The 20,885-nt window shown below is 49.8% G+C and overlaps 1 long non-coding RNA gene across 2 annotated transcripts in view; it reads right to left on the bottom strand.

Annotated features, from left to right (window-relative positions):
* Positions 1-15,326, bottom strand: part of LOC141096708 (uncharacterized) — a 38,717-nt gene extending 23,391 nt beyond the window's left edge. For both annotated transcript variants that reach the window (XR_012233761.1, XR_012233760.1), the window contains exon 1: positions 15,275-15,326. This is a non-coding gene — a long non-coding RNA (uncharacterized lncRNA). The remainder of the gene's footprint in view (positions 1-15,274) is intronic.
* Positions 15,327-20,885: the final 5,559 nt, after the last annotated feature.

A 20,885-nucleotide genomic window follows, 5' to 3' on the forward strand; every position in this document is an offset into this window, starting at 1 on the left:
AAAAAAATGGAAATTTGGCGAAAATTTGGAAAATTTTGCAATTTTCCAACTTTGAATTTTCATTCCCTTAAATCACAGAGATATCACATAAAAAAGTTAATAAATAACATTTCTCACATGTCTACTTTAGATTAGTACAGTTTTGTAACCAAAATTTTTTTGTTAGGGAGTTATAAGGGTTCAAATTTGACCAGTGATTTTTCATTATTCCAGCAACATTTACAAAACCACATCACATTTGAAGTCACTTTGAGGGGTCTATATAATAGAAGATACCCAAAAGTGACACCATTCTAGAATATGCACCCCTCAAGGTGCTCAAAACCACATTCAAGAAGTTTATTAACCTTTTAGGCGCTTCACAGGAATTTTTGGAAACAAAACCTAAATTAACATTTAACTTTTTTTCACAAAAAATTGACTCCAGATCCAATTTTTTTTTAATTTGACAAGGGTAACAGGACAAAATGGACGACAAAATTTGTTGTGTAATTTCTCCTGAGCATGCAGATACCCCATATGAGGGGGAAAACCACTGTTTGGGCGCATGGCAGAGCTCAGAAAGGAAGGCGTGCCATTTGACTTTTTGAATGCAAAATTTGCTGGAACAATTGGCGGATGCCATGTCACGTTTGGAGAGCCCCTGATATGCCAAAACAGTAAAAATCCATCACAAGTGTCACCATTTTGGAAACTAGACCCCTCAGGGAACTGATCTAGATTTGTGGTGGTGATCACATTTAACCCTCAGATGCTTCACAGAAGTTTATATCATTGAGCCGTAAAAATAAAAAATGTATGGCTGATAAGAAACTGTTGTCAGGTCTGGACTTGGGAGTGAATGATTTAGTATGGTTGTCCACCAAAAATATTAAACTGAAAGTTGCTTCCTGGAAATTAGGTCCTAGGTTTATTGGTCATTATAAGGTGGTCGCCGTAATCAACCCTGTAGCTTTTCGGCTCAAGCTTTCTCCAACTATCAAGATCCATAATGTGAGCCAATGAACTGGGGTAACCTTCATGACATCACATGAATTTTCTCATGGTGTTAACAGTGATCTCAATGAGGTCACCACAGTTCATCGGGTTGCTCACAGTGAACTGAGTGTGAGAATAGCTGGAACTGGCAGTGACCGGCGGTAACATGTATGACTTTACCGCTCGTCACTGAAGCTCCTCCCCAAGCTCAGCTCAGTGTCTCCTGGATGTCAGGGTGAACTGTCGCATCATGCCAACTGAGGAGCTGGCTACTTACTAAAGACTATTGGATGAATAGATGTAGAGTGGAGTCCACTGTTCTAAGGGATGCAGACATTTTCCTTCATGGAACACTGGTTGCATCAAATTATTGTTGTATCTTATTAGAGATTTGCTGGCTGTGTTTTATTAGAGATTTGCTTGCTCCTCAGTTCAGCCTCAGGATTCAATGTTTCCATTTAGTGACAGTAAGCAGATGAAGACTTGCAAGCTGGATCTTATGCATACATAAGGCAAGCACAAGATTAGTAATCAAGGAACTCAATCATTCCATTGTTCTTCCAGCCAGTAGGCCCATTGGGTGGATGGCGAATGTAGACCCAGGGGAGCCATCACTACAGGGGGTCTCACATGCAGTCCCAGTTGATGGACTTATTGGAATATTTTTCACTCTTTGAGCTAAAGCAAAAGTTTAAAGGGGAGGGAGGGAAATAAGCCACATGTTTAGTCAGGCAGTTGTTGGAGTGATGTTGAGGGGAGAGGATTCAGGCTGAGGTCCTGGAGCCATGGATGGATGACCTATGGAGTTTTGGAGATTGGTTGTTGGCTGGGCTGGATCACCTTGCTACGGTTGAAGGATCTGTTGTCTGGATTTCAAGAACTTTCTTAAAAACTGTTCATGCTGGATACATTGGCGTCTGTTGTGTTATTTCTCATCTGGACTGTGACTACAGACTATACTGGTGGGAAATATGAAATCTGTGGGCCAAACAAAAGTTGGAAGACAGTGAGTATTGCCTGGTACGGGGGCAGTGGCACTATTGGCCCCAGGAAGAGGATCATGTGGACTGGGGGCAATGTATTTTGGCCATTGACCTGGATTTGTTTTAAAACCATAGACGTAAGGAATAAAAAAAATAGTTGCATCGTTAACCTGCCTAGGTGATTATCATAACCCACAACCTCAGATCCAGATGTAGCAGAGATGGATTACGACATGGGACAAGTGGATTGTCTTCTCGTCGGACAGGTGAGGAATATATTTTATTATTTTCAGTTTTACATTAATAAATGGGAAAAAGACAGTAGAGGAGTGTTTATTTTAAATGAATGATTTTATTCTTGCTGTGTGTTTATTTCAAAACTTACTATGGGGTTAGCAATGGGGTGCATTTTTTAGACGCATCTCCATTACTAACCCCTGGGCTTGATGTCAGCTGACAATACAAAGCTGACATCAACCCCAAGCCTATTAACCCACTTGCCATCGCAGCAGGTCAAGTGGGAAGAGAGATGCTAAGTGCCAGATATGGCGCATCTTGTAGATGCGCCATTTCTGGGCGGTTTAGGGCTGATGTTGGTAGTCTGGGAGGGAGAGCAATATCCATGGTCTCTTCCCAGGCTATAAATATCAACCTACAGCTGTCTCTTTAACCTTTGCTGGTTTGAATTTATAGAGAGACTCTAGACCATTTTAGGGGGGTCCCCTGTAAACTAACCAGTAAAGGCTAAGCAAACTGCTGTGAGCTGTTATTAATAGCCTGAGAACCAGGGCTGGACTGGGACTAAAATTCAGCCCTGGCATTCGAAGTTACACAGGCCCACTAGTCACATGGTGACTATATAATATCTTTGTATACTTGTAGGCTACAAGAAGTAAGAGGAGATTAACACGACTATATAACATGTAGTCACAGCTGTGCCCAGTATTTCAGCTCAGTCCTATTTATTGCTTTTAGGTACAGTACTCCTCCCAAAGCTCTGTCCCCTTTTGTACGCACGGTGACAATTCCTGGCAGAACTGCTATCCATTGGGCAACCAGACCCCCTGGTCACAGTCGCCCCTATCATACCTCCCAACTTTTGAAGAAGGGAAAGAGGGAGAAAGACAGTGGCGCTGAAAATTTTAGGCCACGCCCCAGCCACATCCATTTCTCAACTAGTCACACCCATGTCCAAGCCCAACCGCACCCATTTAGCACTGCTGATCACACTGACTGGTACTGAGGGCACAGTGGCTAGCATTTTGGGCACACTGACTGGCACTAAGGAAGAGAGAAAACAGAGAGAAAAAAGAAAACAGAGAAAGAAAGGAGAGCGAGAGAGAAAGAAAGAACAGAGAGAGAAAGAAGAAAGAACAGAGAGAAAGAAAGAGGGGAAAGAAAGAAATAACAGAGAGAGACAGAGAAAGAACAGAGAGAAAAAGAAAGAAGTAAAGAAAAGAAAGAAACAGAGAGAAAGAAAGAGGAAAGAAAAAGAAAGAGGGGAAAGAAAGAAGAGAGAGAGAGAAAGGAAAAAATAAAGATTAGAGAGAGAAAGAAAAATGAGGTAAAGACAGAACAGAGAATGAGAAAGAAAGAACAGAGAAAGAAAGAAAAAGAGAAAGAAATAAAGAAAGATTCTATAAAGATACTATAGCAGCCCGGCTCCCATTGTAGTGCCCACCTGAGCCTCCTGATGCAGGACATATCATGATCCACTCACATGGCTGGCATCCCAGATTCCAAGGCGATCCTGCTGTCTGCGCTGTCGGAGGAATACACTTTGATGGAACTGAAGCATTCCTAGTTCCGTCACAATCTCCTCATGAAATTATCTCATTTCCAGTCAGCTTCCAGCATATCACTTCCGGTGGAACGCCATGTGTGAGTTTTAAAATGCTCCTCGGGGCTCCGCCGTGTACTCCTGTGTCTGTGGGAAAAGCCCGCTTTGTATGCTTCGTACACACTTGGCTCCGCTCCGTACACATATGGCTCCACTCCGTACACCTCTTACATACACACACGGCTCCGCTCCGTACACCTCGTATACACGCGGCTCCTCTCCGTACACACAATGCTCCGCACACCAAGTACACACACGGCTCCAGTCCGTACACCTCGTACACACGCGGCTCCGCTCCGTACACCAAGTACACACACGGCCCCGCTCCGTACACCTCGTACACACGCAGCTCCTCTCCGTACACCCCGTACACACGCGGCTCCTCTCCGTACACACGCGGCTCCTCTCCGTACACACGCGGCTCCTCTCCGTACACACGCGGCTCCTCTCCGTACACCTCGTACACACGCGGCTCCGCTCCATACACCTCGTACACACACAGCTCCGCTCCATACACACATGGCTCCGCTCCGTACACCTCACACACACAACTCTGCTACATCTACCCTGTAAACCCCTCCTGACCCCACACATACTTACCTCATTCAGCACCATGACAACCAGCACAGCAGAGTCCAGAAGACACCCAAGAGGCAGGGCTGTGCACACAGGAAATGTGATGAGGTCACAGGAGGGGCGGAGTCAGGGGGTCACATGATCAGGGGTCTGGACAAAGGCTCCTGATCATGTGACCCCTGACTCCTCCCCTCCTGTGACCTCATCACAGGTCCTGTGTACAGAGAAGAGAGCAGGCAAGAGACGCTGTGAGTGGCTGCGGGGGGGGGTCTCAAGCTAGGGCGACGATGGGATGCGTGGCGGCTTATCTCCCTGCAGTGTGCGCAGAGGGCCGGCAGCAGGAACAACAGCCAGGCCAGTGGCCACATCAGCTGGCAAGCGGCCAGATGAGCGGGTGCTGCCGCCCACGGCCCACATGACAGCGGCCCAGCAGGAAAATGCCCGATTGGGCATATTACCAATCCGGGCCTGCCGAGAACCTTTTGGAATTTTGTTCCCTTTCCCAGATTATTAACATCAACCCCCAGCCGTGTGCTTTCCCTCTGCTGGTTATGAAAATTACGCGGGAGCTCACAACTTTTTTTATTTAATTCTTCATTCAACACACAATGTCCACATTGGGTGCTGAATAGAACCCCCATCATTGTCACCTGGTCAAGCTAATCCGAGGGACGCCAGGCAACAATGGTGAGCGCTTTCTTCAGCACCCAGCGCCTGGGATCAGTGCGAACTGTACTGCTTTTCCAAGGAACTGCTATGCGTAACACAGGAATACATATGGCAGAAGGATGCGACACGGATAGCAAGTGACTACATGGATATTACACGGATGTCCTATATGTACATATGGATGGCACATGGACACTGACCACAGATCTCATCAGTACTGGTTTTACCAGTGCAGGAGTCACTGGGACGTGTGAATTGCTCTGGAATAAAATATTGAATTGCAGATATCTAGGTATCATTTTATTCAGCTTTCTTTCCTGCTTATCTATATAGATGGTGTGACACCACAGCATTTTATCTTAATTCATGAGGCATCTATTTTAAACAAGCCAGGTGGAATATATTGTTATCTATATGTTGGCTTTTGAATGTATGCATTTTTTCTTCAGTTAAGGCCCCGTTACATTTAGCGATGCACCAGCAATCCCGACCACGATATGACCCAGTCAGGATCGCTGGTGCATCGCAAAATGGTCGCTAGTGAGCTGCCAAACAAGCAGATCTCACTAGCGATGCAGCAGCGGTCGGCGGTCGTACTCACCAGTCAGACACGGCTACGGTGACCGTCTTCCACCTGTGTCCATGGCTCGCTCGTTGGCGCCAGCAGGAAGCCGATGACGAGAAATGGACCAGGCCGATCTCGCGTGATAACCAGCGGAGGAGCCGGTCGGAGGCGAGTATCACATGTAGCGTTATCGCTGCTGCATCACAAAATCGGTGACGCTTTAGCGATACTGCTACCGATATCGCTATGTGTAACAGGCCCTTTAGTCAAGAGTCTGAAATGTTGACTCTCCTTTCATGCAGGGTCATTGAACAATGATGCTTGCTGATATGCTGATTACACATTGTCCAGGCCAGCTAGTTTGTTGACTTGTAAAAGAGAGGAGAAACTGTGCAAATAGATTGCATAATCAAACAATGCAAGTTGGTCTCCTCTCCATTATCCTTTACCTGGATGAAGGACAGTTATAAAAAGAGGTCAAATGCCTCTGTAACATCAGACAGATACCTCCAGACATCTAAAAGATCTAGAGATCCAAAGAACCAGAGACTCTCTATAGGACGGCAACCAAGACATCATGACTCCATCACGAGGGTCACACATGTGTCATTCTACAGGATGCCAGCTTAAGGGATCTCTGCCCCGGCTGCAAGAATACAGATCTGATCCATTGACCATCGCTGAACCATGGATACGTTTGTGAAAGCAAGGAATGAGACCCACTGGTCACCTGGCTCCATGGAGATGTTCAGAGAAGTCAGGTCATAACCCTCCAGTCAACTGCCCTTTTACCTGAATGGACTGACATCTTAGCTTGTCGTTACCTTCTCTGTGCCTGCCACAGGAGGGGTAGTGAGCCCTGGAACGTGAAGCGAGGTTGTGACCATCCAGACAACTGGCCTCGTACTTTAATGGACTGTCTTCTTCCTAAGCTTTTCGTTTCCTCAGGTGGGGGTCATTGACTCTGAATTAACAGCTGCTCTTATCCCGGTGAGTCAGCGGAAGGGTGAGACTATGTAATGTGCACCATCTTGGGTATTTTGCAGGGACTGTTCTATGTATTTTCTGCCTGTTTTGTGGTTCAATAAAGCATTGCCACACTGTTTTACCCTCAACCTGTGTTGTCTGAGTAGCTTTAAGTCCACGTTAAAATGAGAGCTGGCGTTCTATGGGATGATTCCTGGTCATTGAGGTTTCGGCTAGCGGACCATGGTGCCCGCTGACCCCCTGTGTCTCCACAGATGGCTTAAGGGAGTTGATCCTACTGAAGTTCCCTTTAAAAAAAAAAAAAAAACATAACCAGCAATACTCAGGAAATATTCAGATGGAAGATGGAATACTACAACAGCAAAAACTAGCCATTTTTGACTTGGTAACAGGTGCTTTTATAATGTGAGTAGTCAAAGTGATAAGGAATAACCTCAGTCTCCCAAGGATGACGTCACAACTGTGACGCCCCTGAGGCTCAGTCGCCACAGAGGTACTGCACCTTCTCCTAAGGTGTAGTGCCCCACCAACTAGGTAAGTTGGGAACTCCTTTCCACACTCCAACACCTGCATCCCACACACAGGATAGTTCAGCACTGATCACATTGCGGCTCATGCTTAGAGGGTAGCAGAGCACCTCTGGTGATTCCTTGCTTCGTAACACGAGATGTGCTGGGAGGCGGGTGGAGTGGAGATCCATATAAAAGAGTGGGAAGGTTTAGAATTTGAGGTCAGTCTGACAGGAGGTCAGGCGAGAAGGAGTTCAGTTCTGAAGTTAGTTTTGAGTTCAGTTTGAGTTCAGTTTAGAAAGAGTGTTGCAGCTGCCTCAGTGATCTGAGCCAGCTGGCACAGGAAAGAGAAGGGAAGGAGAAAGACGTAGACCTGCAACCTAAGCTTCCATAAGAGAGAGAAGGAACTGCGCGGAACGAAGGAGTAGGAGAACAGAGAGGAGTTGTGGGTTGGAAGAGGAACCCTGCCTATAGGTTCTCAGCGCAAGGCCGAGGCCCGGTCCCCGAGGTTGTATGGACACTTATGGTTCTGCAGCAGACACCGATGGAGTAGTTGGCTGTAAATGCACTACTCCCATCAAAGACTTGGGACACAACAGCAACTGGATAGAGCGCCAGGACTTCTGAAAAGGAAGTCCCCGATAGAGGCTACAGTTGTCTGTCATACAAGTAAGGTTCTAGGAACATCTGACAGGAGGGATTCCAGAGAACTACGGTACTGGAGTTCTTCACACTAAAAGGCGCAATAGAGGAGTCGTTCAGGAAAGGCACATGTTGGCGGAGTGTTGGAGAGGAGAACCCTGACTTGCCCGGGAGGTTGATTGAGTCTCTACCCCGGAGGACACGGCACAGAGGCAGGCACCACGAACTGTGAGTAAAGCTTTGAAACTGCAAGCCCTGGTGTCCTCCATTCATTTGCCGTTAACACCTTGAGCACCGCTACATCTGGGTACCAGCATCTATACCCTTCTGTGCCTCTCCTCATCCATTGCACCTACACTGACCTGGGACTACAGGTCCACCTGTGGGGAGCTATACCATCTTTGCTGCACCACACCATCAGTCCCAGCGGATCTGCACGCAGCATTGGCTTACCATCTCCCTTGCCAAACACCACGGGTGGCGTCACAAACTATTCAAATAAACTTTAACACCATTAACATCACTGCCATTGATATTGGGCGCCCAGGGCCACGGACCGAGTCACTGCTGCTGTGACACATTCTCCCTCTGACACCGGCCCGATACCGGGTACCCCGCTGTCCTGGGTGTGAGGGCGACCCACAACCTTAATTGGATAGGAAAGGTTTATTGTAGTGTGGCGCCCCCAGGAGTATGGTCGCCACCGTGGCTTTGCCTTCGTCCAGGGGAGGGTAATGCCAAGCTTGGAAGCAGTGATGGGTCTCTCCAGCAGTTAACTTAATACATGCAACACAGTTCCACTCCTGGCCACCAGGGGGAGCTCTGAACCAAGATTAAGGTGAGGAATGCTCTCTGAGGGCCAAGAGGAAGTAGGGTCAGAGAGTGTGATGAGGTCCACGTGTGCAGACGTGTGGAACCGGGTGGAGGTTGAGCTCCGGGAGGAGAGCTCCCTCACCGCTAGAGCGCAAAGACTGGAGCCTGGTCTCCACGGTGGTATGGATACTAACGGTCCTGCCACAGATACCAGAGGAGTAGGAGGCTGTAAATGCCCTGCTCTCACCAAAGACTTGGGCCACAACAGCAACTGAATAGAAAGCCAGGACTCAGGAGAGGAGTCCCCGAGAGAGGCTACAGCTGTCTGTCATACAAGTAAAGTTCTAAGAACATCCGAAGAGAGGCATTTCAGAGTAACTAAGTACTGGAGTGCTTCACACTACAAAGCGCTAGGAAGGAGACTGCACAGCCCTTCTGCTGAGAGAGAATCCTGATCTGCTTCCAGGCTAACCTGCTCCAATACCATCTGTAGTCAGGACTCTGGACTGCATATACTCAGTAAAGGTACAGAAACTACAACCGCTGTGTCTTGTCTGTTCCCTACGCTTTCGGCACTGCTACATCCCCGTGCCAGCTACATCTACACTGCCCTGGGACTACGGCTCCACCTGTGGGGAGCTTTACCATATAAGCTGCACATACCATCAGTCCCAGCGGATCTGTATGCAGCGTTGGCCTAACACCATATTTGCCAAACACCACGGGTGGCATCACGAACTATTCTACCATTAACTACATCTCCCCATTGCTTGGGCGCCCAGGGCCACGGACTGTGTCACTGCTGCTGTGACACATTCCCCTGACACTGGCCCGGTACCGAGTACCCCCACAGCCCTGGGAGGGTAACCCAATTTGGTGTCACGAACAGGATTACGGAGCCCGGTATCCCCGGGTCCTGTGTGCGCCATAGACTGATTGTGAACTGTGTGAAATTGGCGCCAGTTGCTGCCATTGCGGCACTGCTTGGCGCGCGCGGGAAGAAAGAGGCGGGCCTTCATGGGCGGAGCTTGCCGCAGAGCTCGAAGAAGTGAAGTGCCGCGCGGGAAGAGAGGACAGCGCGCGAGAGGAGGAGCTGAGGCCTACAGCCCGAAGTGTCGGAACTGTGAAGTGGCCGCCGGTGAGCTCACCCAACCCATGGCCCTAGCTAACGTTAACTAGGGGGGGGAGAAGATGTCCGCGCCAAACGGCGATGCAGCGGCAGGCGCCGTTGCCAACCCAGCGGTACCGCCAGGAGCACCCGCCGCAGCGGTCCCCATAATATCCACTATCCATGCCCTACATACCGGGAGCGGCCTGGCTACCGCAGTACTCGGGTGAGTCACACACCCTGAGTGAATTTAAGAAATTACTGTGAGCTTGTTTAAAGTTTACCTTCTGTCTGAAGACCAGAAAGTGAATATCCTGATTGGACAGATAATGGGTGCAGCGCAGAGAGAAGTGAAAGCCTGGCAGGACACTGATAAAGAGACTGTTGCAAAGGTCCTGGCAAAACTGAAGAGCACTTTTGACACCAGCACTGCAGCTGAAATTAAGATGCAGTTCTTTGGCTGTAAACAAAGGGCGCAGGACAGTATCAGGGACTATGCCCTCAACCTGCAGGAGGCGCTGCGAGCAGTTAAGCAAGTTGACTCTGATAGTGTGAAAGAAGAAGACAAATTGTTAAAGGCGCAGTTCATCGAAGGACTCCTGTCCAGTACCCACAGAGGACAGTTACGCATCATTACCCTGCAAAACCCTGATTTGAACTTTGCTGAGTTTAAGGACAGGGCTATCCGGGTACTGCAGTAATCCTGACAGCCATCCAGCGCCCCCTAGGCGCCCAGCGATCACCTACCATCAGGAAGCTACATCCTTTCCTTCCATCCCTGCGGAGGCTGATGCCCAGACCCTGGGTAAAGATCCAACAGAGGAGCTGCGTCTTCAGGTCCAGGAGCTGACCAAAGGAATGGCTGCACTCACCAGAACCGTGCAGTCCCTGCAGGATTCCTTCAAAGAAAAGGTCCAGCTTGCTTCCAGTCCAGAGGATGTCCCGTGGCTCCGGAGGAGGAGAACCCCGCCACTTCAAGGAAGGAACAACGATCAATATGACCAGGACGGACGTCCCATCTGTCGCTGCTGTTACAAGGCAGGTCATCTTGCAAGGTACTGTCCTTTAAACGAGCAACCCCTGGGCCAGAGGGCCAACCCCCAGGAGTAGGATCACCAGGCCCAAGGAACTGGAGAGCCAAGTATGTGGGAGGGAGACCAATCCTTCCTGTGGTGATTGACGGCAAACCCATGAACGCGCTGCTGGACACTGGCTCCCAGGTGACCACTATGCCGTATATTTTGTACAAGAGGTACTGGGCTGATTCTGAACTCACCCGTGGCCCCACTTATGAACTAACTGTAGTTGCTAGTAATGGTCATACCTTGCCACAGATTGGATGCAAGGAAATTTCTGTTAAAGTGGGGCGGGTGGAGCTAAAATCACAAGGTCTGATAGTTGATATTGACCGACGTGAATGTAATCCCATGATGACTCTTGGTACAAATGTAATTGAAAACTGTCTGTCCGAGGTTATTGTCTTGTTGCAACAGGTGGCTGAGACTGCTGGTTCCGGTGAACGAGTCCTGCAGAAGGAGATCCGAGCCCTGATGCAAAGGCAACAGGTAGAACTCTCTGGTGGAGAGATTGGCAGCGTCAGAGTGATGCTTTTCCCATTGTAATACCCCCCAGATGTGAAATGTTGGTTTGGTGTCGGGCAGCCATAGGGCAGGATTACCAGGCATTGGTAGAGCCAGTATATTCAGATAGCAGGCCCACTGTCCTGACAGCCAGAGGGGTGGTTGATGTACAAAAGGGGAGAGTACCTGTACGCCTTCTGAATTGTGGGGAGGAGGAAGCCACAATACCTCGGTACGCCACAGTTGCTAAACTGCTCACTGTTAATAACAACTCATTACAGGCAGCAGAGCCTTTGGTCTCATCCGATCCGGTGGAGGACAATGGCCCTGTGAAGCAGCTAGAAGAGTGGTGCCAGCAACTGCAGGTGGGAACTGACTCTACACCTTCATACCAGAGAAATGGGGTTTACAGAATGACACAAGAGTATGAGCGGGTATTCAAACACCCACTAGATTTTGGGCAGGTAAAAGGGGTGCAACATCATATCCCCACTGGAGACCATCCACCCATAAAGGAGAGGTACAGACCTATACCCCCAACACAGTACCAATGTGCTAAGAGTATGTTGAAAGATGAAGGAAGCTGGGGTCATTAGGGACAGTTGTAGCCCATGGGCAGCTCCAATAGTGTTTGTAAAGAAAAAGGATGGTACTATGAGAATGTGTGTTGATTACAGGAAGATTAACAGTATCACACATAAAGATGCCTACCCATTACCTAGAATTGAAGAGTCATTAGCTGCACTTAAAACTGCTAACTACTTTTCCACCTTGGATCTCACCAGTGGGTATTGGCAGGTTCCCATGGCAGAGGAAGACCAGGAGAAAACCGCATTTACCACTCCAATGGGTCTCTGTGCGTTCAATTATATGCCATTTGGACTCTGCACTGCTCCAGGAACATTTCAGCGGCTGATGGAGTGTTGCATGGCACACATGAACTTTGAAACAGTCCTGTTGTACTTGGATGATGTCATCGTTTTCTCCAAGACCTATGAAGAGCATCTGGAACACCTGGCTGAAGTGTTTGAAGCTTTGTCCAATTTTGGCCTGAAAGTGAAGCCTTTAAAATGCCACCTCCTGAAGCCTAAGGTACAGTACCTCGGTCATGTGGTCAGTGCAGAAGGTGTGGCACCAGATCCTGACAAGGTCACGGTCATCAGGGACTGGACGAAGCCCAGCAACCTCCATGAGGTATGCCAATTCCTTGGACTGGTAGGCTACTACCGGAGATTCATCAAAGGCTTTACTGAAATAGCCACCCCAATACAAAACCCAGTCCAAGAAAGGCAAGTAGAAGAATTTCACATTTGAATGGACTGAAGAGTTGGAGAGGTCTTTCACCAGATTGAAGATGGCTCTCACAGGTGACGAAGTTCTGGCCTACCCAGATTATGACAAACCCTTTGTGCTGTACACGGATGCCAGCACCGTGGGATTAGGAGCAGTACTGTCGCAGATTCAGAATGGAAAAGAGAGAGTGATCTCCTACGCCAGCAGTAAGCTGCGTCCCAATGAGAGGAACCCTGATAATTACAGTTCTTTCAAGCTGGAGTTCCTTGCCATAGTCTGGGCTGTCACCGAAAGGTTCAAGCATTACCTAGCTTCGGCAAAATTTACAATCTTCATGGAAAACAACCCGTTGACCCACTTGGACACTGCCAAGCTAGGAGTACTGGAGCAGCAATGGATGGCTCGGTTATCCTATTATGAGCTTACCATCAAGTACCGGGCAGGGTACAAGAATGCCAATGCTGATGCGCTATCCAGGATGCCTAATCTGCCAGATGCAGGAGAAGACCCTGAGGTTCTGGAAGAGGTAGAATTGCCCCCCTTCCACCGGCCACTGGCGGCCCAAAGAGTGAGAAACAGGCGGCCTGGCTTGAAGGAAGTCACTCTGAATCCGTTGCCCCATCATGATTGGGCAGAAGCGCAAGATAATGACCCTGCAGTCCGCCTGGTGAAAGAGCTGCTGACACAAGGTGACTCGCGCCCGGAGTTGAATGCTCCTGAATAAACTCATTAGTTGTGGAAGGAAAGAGGTCGGCTGTTCATTTATGAAAAGAAGCTGTGTCGGAGGAGTATCAATGCCCGCACACATGAGCTGGTCTGGAAGGTGGTGGTCCCAAAGAGATGCATCAATGGTTCTAGGAGCATACCACAATGGAGCTGGACACTTTGGATGGAAGACATTGGAAACATTGCTCCGAGAGAGGTTCTACTGGACTGGCATGCGGAAGGCCATTGAGAGGTGGTACTGGGAGTGTGGACAGTGTAACCTGCGCAGAAAGGATCGAGACAGCCAGAGAGCTCCCTTAGGCTGTGTGCACACGCTGCGGATTATGTGCGGATTCATCCGCGCGGATTTTGTAAAATCCGCAGGTGAAACTGCAGGTCAAAAGACCTGCGGTTTTACCTGCGGATTGCTCTGCGGTTTTTCATCTCCTCAATGGAGGAGATGGCAAACCGCAGGAGTATCCGCAGAAAGAATTGACATGTCAATTCTTTCTGCGGATTGAAAACCGCAGATAATCCGCGCGGAAAATTCCGCACCGTCTGCACTGCGGTTTTTGATTCCCATAGGGAATCATGGTACTGTACACCGCAGCAAAAACTGCTGCGGGTCCGCAGCGGCCAAAACCGCTGCGGAACCGCAGCAAAATCCGCAGCGTGTGCATACAGCCTTTCAGCCAATCACCAAACAGCCCCTGGAGTTGGTAGCCCTGGACCATGTGAAGCTGGTTCCAAGCCGGTCAGGCTACCTCTATGCCCTTACCATTGTGGACCACTATTCAAGATTCCTGGTGGTTGTGCCCATCAAAGATCTAACGGCCAGGACAGCGGCCAGAGCATTCCAACAGCACTTCTGTAATCCACATGGTTATCCTGAGAGGGTGCTGACAGACCAAGGTCCAGCTTTTGAGGCAGAAGTGTTCCATGAATTTTGCAACTTATATGGGTGTAAGAAGATCGGGACAACATCTTATCACCCACAGACCAACGGCATGTGCGAGAAGATGAACCAGGTAGTGATTGATTTACTGAAGACATTGCCCTTGGAGGAGAGAAATCTGTGGCCAGAAAAGTTGCCCGATCTGGTGGACCTCTACAACCATATCCCAGTGAACTCTAGCAAATGTACTCCAGCGTACCTGATGAGAAGCAAGGCCTGGTAAGCTGCCTATTGACTTGGACATGGGAGTCCTGACGCCTGAAGTAAAGTCACCAGATGCTGACTGGGACAAGGAGAGGCAGCAGCAGTACAGAAGGGTACAGGAGTGTGTGGAGAAGAGTCTGGCTCAGGCAAGGCAGAAGCAGGAGAGACTTTATAACCAAAATGCACCTGCTGTTCCTTTTTCGCCGGGAGAACAAGTTCTCAAGAGAAAAAGAAGACTGCATAAGCTGGAAGATCAATGGGAAGAGGAGCCCTATACAATTCTGCCCTCGAACTTTGATAATGCCAAATTATGCCTTGTTAGCAAAGATGGAGGAGAGACCTCAGCAGCGGTATCCAGGGATCACTTGAAGTTATGCCCTAACCAGTTGAAAGAAAAAGCGGGAGGATCAGATAACATCCCACCTACAGAGGAAGAAGGGAAGGTCAGCACAGTGCTTGGAGAATTCCCTGCGAATTGGACTAGAGTGAACAATGCTATAGTGATGCCAGTGTTACTGTTTCCCCAATTGGGAGCACAGGAAGATGTGACTCAAGAGAATCGAGAAAATCAGGCAACAGAGGCCACACCAGCAGTGGAGTCAGAGAACCCTCGCCCTGCCAGTGGTGAACCTGTTGTGCCCGTGGTGAGTCCAAGAGTTCACAGACCAGTTAGTGTCCCCGTACTGCGTAGAACTACCAGGAGCATATCTAGAGCGTTAGACATTACACCGGTAGTTAGAACCAGACAAACAGTGAGGCCCTGTCACGTCCGCCATGTCTGTTTGTCTCAAGAACTCCTGGAGCGATGTGCATGCGCATGTTTTGTCTGCTGTCCTGCATGTTCGCTAGAGCTGTGTGCAGACTCACCTCATGTCTGAGCTGCAGGATCCCTGCGTTTCTGCTCTGCCTTCTGTGATCTTCTCGTCATGTCTGGAGTCCTTGATCATGTGATGTTTCTTAAGATCCTGCACTATCTGGTTCTGCAATCATCTCGTCATGTCTAGAATCCCGGATCATGTGTTCTTCCTAGGATCCTGCACTGGTTGGTTCGGTGATCATCTCGTCATGTCTGAAACCCTGATCATGTGACGTTTCCTAAGATCCTGCACTGTCTGGTTCTGCTATCATCTCGTCATGTCTAGAATCCCGGAAGTTCTCCCCTGGTCCTGACCTGGAGGAGGAGGTGCTATGCCCTATATCAGGCCGCCTCTTCCTATGCTCAGGGCCTGATTATTGTGTTGCTTCCCTGCAAGGCTCTGGGTCTGTGGGGTCGCTCCCTCTATTCTGTGCCCTTGCACTTTGCTCTGTAGTGCGTCTCTGCACACGCTCCGTGCTCGTATTCCGCCTCTTGTCTTGTGCCATGTCTTGTGTTGTCTCTCGTGCCATGTTTGTCTTTGCCTTGCTTTGCCTTGTAGTCCTTCTGCTGTTCTTTGTCTTATTCTGTTTTGCTATGTCTCGCCTTAGCTTTGCTTTGACTTGTAGTCCTTCCTGTGTTCTCTGCCTCGCCTGTTTTGCCATGTCTTGCTTTTGCTATGCTTTGACTTGTAGTCCTCCCTGTGTTCTCTGCCTTGCTATTCCTTGCTTTGTGTTCCTCCCTATGGTCTCAGTCTTTGCTTGCTCTGCCTCGCTCCCTCCTATGGTGCTCTGTAGTGCTCCCTGGCACACGCACCACTTCTCCTCTCCTTAGTGCTAGTTTCTTTGTCTAGTCCCAAGGTCTTCCCTTGGCCCGGCTCTGGGCTTCTGCCTACGCTCCGCTGCTAGACTCTGTCTTCTCTCTGACCTGGCTCTGTTTCTGCCTGTATTCCTTGCCTTGTTCCCTGCCTTGTCCTTGCATTGAACCCCGGCGTGGGTTCCCCTTGGCCGTCTCCTGTGCCGTGGTAAGTGCCACGTGTTTGTGTACAGCCGTGTGTACTGGCCAGTGTGGCGTGCCCCCTGCGTGGCTCCTAGCATGCAGCCCTTCCTTGTGCCCTGGCGTGGCTCCTAGCACGCACCCTGCTCTGAACCCTGGCGTGTCTCTACACTCACCCTGTCTTGTGCCTTGGCGTGTCTCTACACGCACTCTGTTTGTACCTTGTGCCTTGGCGTGTCTCTACACGCACTCTGTTTGTACCTTGTGCCTTGGCGTGTCTCTACACGCACTCTGTCTTATCCTATGCTTTGGCGTGGCTCTTCACACGCACCCTGTCTCGTTTGCGAACCTTGGCGTGTCCCCTACACACGCACCTCGCTTTGAACCCTGGCGTGTCCCCTACACACGCACCTTGCCTTGCACCTAGTCTTGAACCCTGGTGTGTCCCCTACACACGCACCTAGCCTTGGACCCTGGCGTGTCCCCTACACACGCACCTAGCCTTGGACCCTGGCGTGTTCCCTAAACACGCACCCTGCTTGGATATCTGTCGTGCCTCCTTGCCTGAACCCTGGTTTGCCTGCCGGATGCCCGGAACCTGCCGACCGTTGCCAGAGGTCCGGAACCAGATGACTACGGCCTGATGTCCGGAGCTGACGTCCGCAGCCTGATCCCTGGACCCTGTCGGTTTCCCAGCAGTCCGGAGTCCGATGCCATCATGCCATTACCTGTGCCTAGGCGTGCCATCTGGCACGTACCATGTTATGGACCTTGGCGTGCCCACGCGCGCACCTCGCACGTTTTGCTTGTTTACTCTGTATGTGATCCTGTGTTATTCTAATGAAGATACCTTGCACCTACGTCTAGTCTCGTCTTGCTTCCTGCTCGTCCTTGTCGTCAGACACTCGTCTAGTGTCCCCTGAGCCGGCCGTCTGGTCCAGCAGTCGTGGTGGCTCACCCCCTTGGTCTTGCCCCTGACACTCCCTGTATAGGGGGTGGAATCTCACAAGGTCAGCTCGCCCTCGGTGGGTGGGTGCCACGACCCAGAGGGTCCACTCAAAAAATGGGCTCAGCAGGAGCTGAGTCCGTCACAGGCCCACTACAGTACCAGTGTTACGCAGATCCACTCGTACCACACAGGGTGTACTACCAGCTAGGTTCTGCATCTAAAGTAACATGTGAATATTGAAATTGAATGTAAATATGTAACTGTTTTTCAAGTTTTGTACCTACGGGTAACCTGTAAGAGTTTCCTTTGGAATTTGTTTCATGGACACAACCACAGGACTTGTGTGTGGTCAAAAACTTTATTTATAAATAGTTTACCATTTGCCAGGAATGGACCATGGACATTGATGCTGGACTTATCATAGCACCATTTTTGAGCTCTTGGTTTTTGTACATTTTTCCTTGTTCAAGTCTTGTACAAATATTATTGTTCCAATGGTTATATGTTATTTATGTTTCTTTTTGTTCAGCCCAGGAGTGCTGACTTGCACTAGGGGGGAATGAGGCGCCTCCAGGAGTATGGTCGCCACAGTGGCTTTGCCTTCCTCCAGGGGAGGGTAATGCCAGGCTTGGAAGCAGTGATGGGTCTCTCCAGCGGTTAACCTAATACATGCAACACAGTTCCACTCCTGGTCACCAGGGGGAGCTCTGAACCAAGATTAAGGTGAGGTGTGCTCTGAGGGCCACGAGGAAGTAGGGTCAGAGAGTGCGAGGAGGTCCACATGTCGAGCGGGGTGGAGGTTGAGCTCCGGGAGGAAAGCTCACTCACCGCTAGAGCGCAAAGACTGGAGCCTGGTCTCCACGGTGGTACGGATACTAACGGTCCTGCCACAGATACCAGAGGAGTAGGAGGCTGTAAATGCCCTGCTCTCACCAAAGACTTGGGACACAACGCAATTGAATAGAGAGCCAGGACTCAGGAGAGGAGTCCTCGAGAGAGGCTACAGCTGTCTGTTATACAAGTAAAGTTCTAGGAACATCCGAAGAGAGGCATTTCAGAGTAACTAAGTACTGGAGTGCTTCACACTACAAAGCGCTAGGAAGGAGACTGCACAGCCCTTCTGCTGAGAGAGAATCCTGATCTGCTTCCAGGCTAACCTGCTCCAATACCATCTGTAGTCAGGACTCTGGACTGCATATACTCAGTAAAAGTACAGAAACTACAACCGCTGTGTCTTGTCTGTTCCCTACGCTTTCGGCACTGCTACATCCCCGTGCCAGCTACATCTACACTGCCCTGGGACTACAGCTCCACCTGTGGGGAGCTTTACCATCTAAGCTGCACCCTACCATCAGTCCCAGCGAATCTGTATGAAGCGTTGGCCTAACACTATATTTGCCAAACACGATGGGTGGCGTCACGAACTATTCTACCATTAACTACATCTCCCCATTGCTTTGGCGCCCAGGGCCAAGGACCGGGTCACCGCTGCTGTGACACATTCCCCTGACACCGGCCTGGTACCAAGTACCCCCACAGCCCTGGGAGGGCGACCCAGTAGCCACAAGAGCTCTGATCAATATTAGAACAGAACTGCCTCCATAGTATCGCGGTACAATTTTTATAGTGATTTTCTGGGAGGATGTACAGGTAGGAGGGACATATGGAAATCACTAAATAACCAATCATTTTACAGTATAAACAATTAACAACATAGTATCTTTGCTTAGTAATTACTTATTAATTTTAGAAATGAGGTTCACTTGCTATAATTATAGTGGTTAGAAAAAACCACTATATTGTAATCCGAACGCTGCTAACTTATTCTTCTTCTTTTCTGCTTCTTATTATTATTCAGTTGATTTTCCGCAATTAATGCGGCCTGAACCGCTACATGCACAGACTGTTGAGGTGTCGTTTCGAAGCCAGCGTCCACGAGTGGTGTGCTGAGTAATTTTCGTGTCGATCGGATTTGTAGTTTTTGCGCAATTTGCGTTTGAAAAAACATTTTCCTCAATGCATTTCAATGGGAAAATGTTGCTACAGAGAAAACATGCCCTGAGGCGATTCAAATGGCAGTTAAGCTCATTGATATGCGCAGGCACACCCAGTTAGTATGCCAACGCCTACGAACTATACATGACCTCTCCAGGACAGAGTTTCTGGCAGACTAGATTATGGCCCGATGCCATCGCATCGGGAGGATGCGATAGCATCACACCTCTTGCCATGTTAACCCTCAACACACACACTCCTCTCACCTTTCACCATCTCCACTCACTCCTTCACTCCACATACGACCCCTTCTCTCACTCCGTCTCTCATACTCACGCCGTCATCGCCGCTGCTCACGATCCCCGACATCTTCTTCCGCCGGCGCCATCCTGGATCCAGACGTCCTTCCACGCCGGAGACATGTTCTTGCGGCGACGCCATCTTGAGTATCGTGAAATCCCGCGATACTCAAGATAGCGTCGCCGGAAGAACATGTCGCCGGCGTGGACAACGTCGGGATCCAAAATGGCGTCGGCGAAATCTCGCGAGTTTTCTGCGACACCATTTTGGATCCCGACGTCGTCCTCGCCGGTGACATGTTCTTGCGGCGACGCCATCTTGAGTATTGAGGGATTTCGCAGATCCAAAATGGCATCGCCGCAAGAACATGTCGCCGGCGTGGATGCCGTCGGGATCCAAAATGGCGTCGGCAAAATCTTGCGAGATTTCGCCGATGCCATTTTGGATCCCGACGGCATCCACGCTGGCGACATGCTCTTGCGGCGACGCCATCTTGAGTATCGCAGGATTTCACAATACTCAAGATGGCGTCGCCGCAAGATCATGTCGCCGGCGTGGAAGACGTCTGGATCCAGGATGGCGCCGGCGGAAGAAGATGTTGGGGATCGTGGATCAGCGGCGATGACGGCGTTAGTAAGAGAGACGGAGTGAGAGAAGGGGTCGTATGTGGAGTGAAAGTGTGAGTGGACGTGAGTGAAGATGGTGAAAGGTGAGAGGAGTGTGTGTTGAGGAGTGGTGTGTTGAGGGTTAACATGGAAAGAGGTGTGCGGTGACGTCACCAGTTACAACTGGACGGAAGTTGTTACAACCGGAAGCTGTTTAGGGCATTTATTATTATGGATAACTAGATTATGGCCCGATGCTATCGCATCGGGAGGATGCGATAGCATCACACCTCTTGCCATGTTAACCCTCAACACACACTCCTCTCACCTTTCACCATCTCCACTCACTCTTTCACTCCACATACGACCCCTTCTCTCACTCTGTCTCTCATACTCACGCAGTCATCGCCGCTGCTCAACGATCCCCGACATCTTCTTCCGCCGGCGCCATCCTGGATCCAGACGTTGTCCACGCCGGCGACATGCTCTTGTGGCGATGCCATCTTGAGCATCGTGAAATCCCGCGATAGTCAAGTTGGCGTCGCCGGAAGAACATGTCGCCGGCATGGACGACGTCGGGATCCAAAATGGCGTTGGCAAAATCTCGCGAGTTTTCGCCGATGCCATTTTGGATCCCGACGTCCTCCACACCGGCGACATGTTCTTGCGGCGACGCCATCTTGACTATCGCGGGATTTCGCCGATCCAAAATAGCGTCGCCGCAGGAACATGTCGCCGGCGTGGATGCCGTCGGGATCCAAAATGGCGTCGGCAAAATCT

The sequence above is a fragment of the Dendrobates tinctorius genome, unplaced genomic scaffold, assembly GCF_039654945.1.
Source record: "Dendrobates tinctorius isolate UK_male_01 unplaced genomic scaffold, ASM3965494v1 ptg000079l, whole genome shotgun sequence".
NCBI classification, from domain to species: domain Eukaryota; kingdom Metazoa; phylum Chordata; class Amphibia; order Anura; family Dendrobatidae; genus Dendrobates; species Dendrobates tinctorius.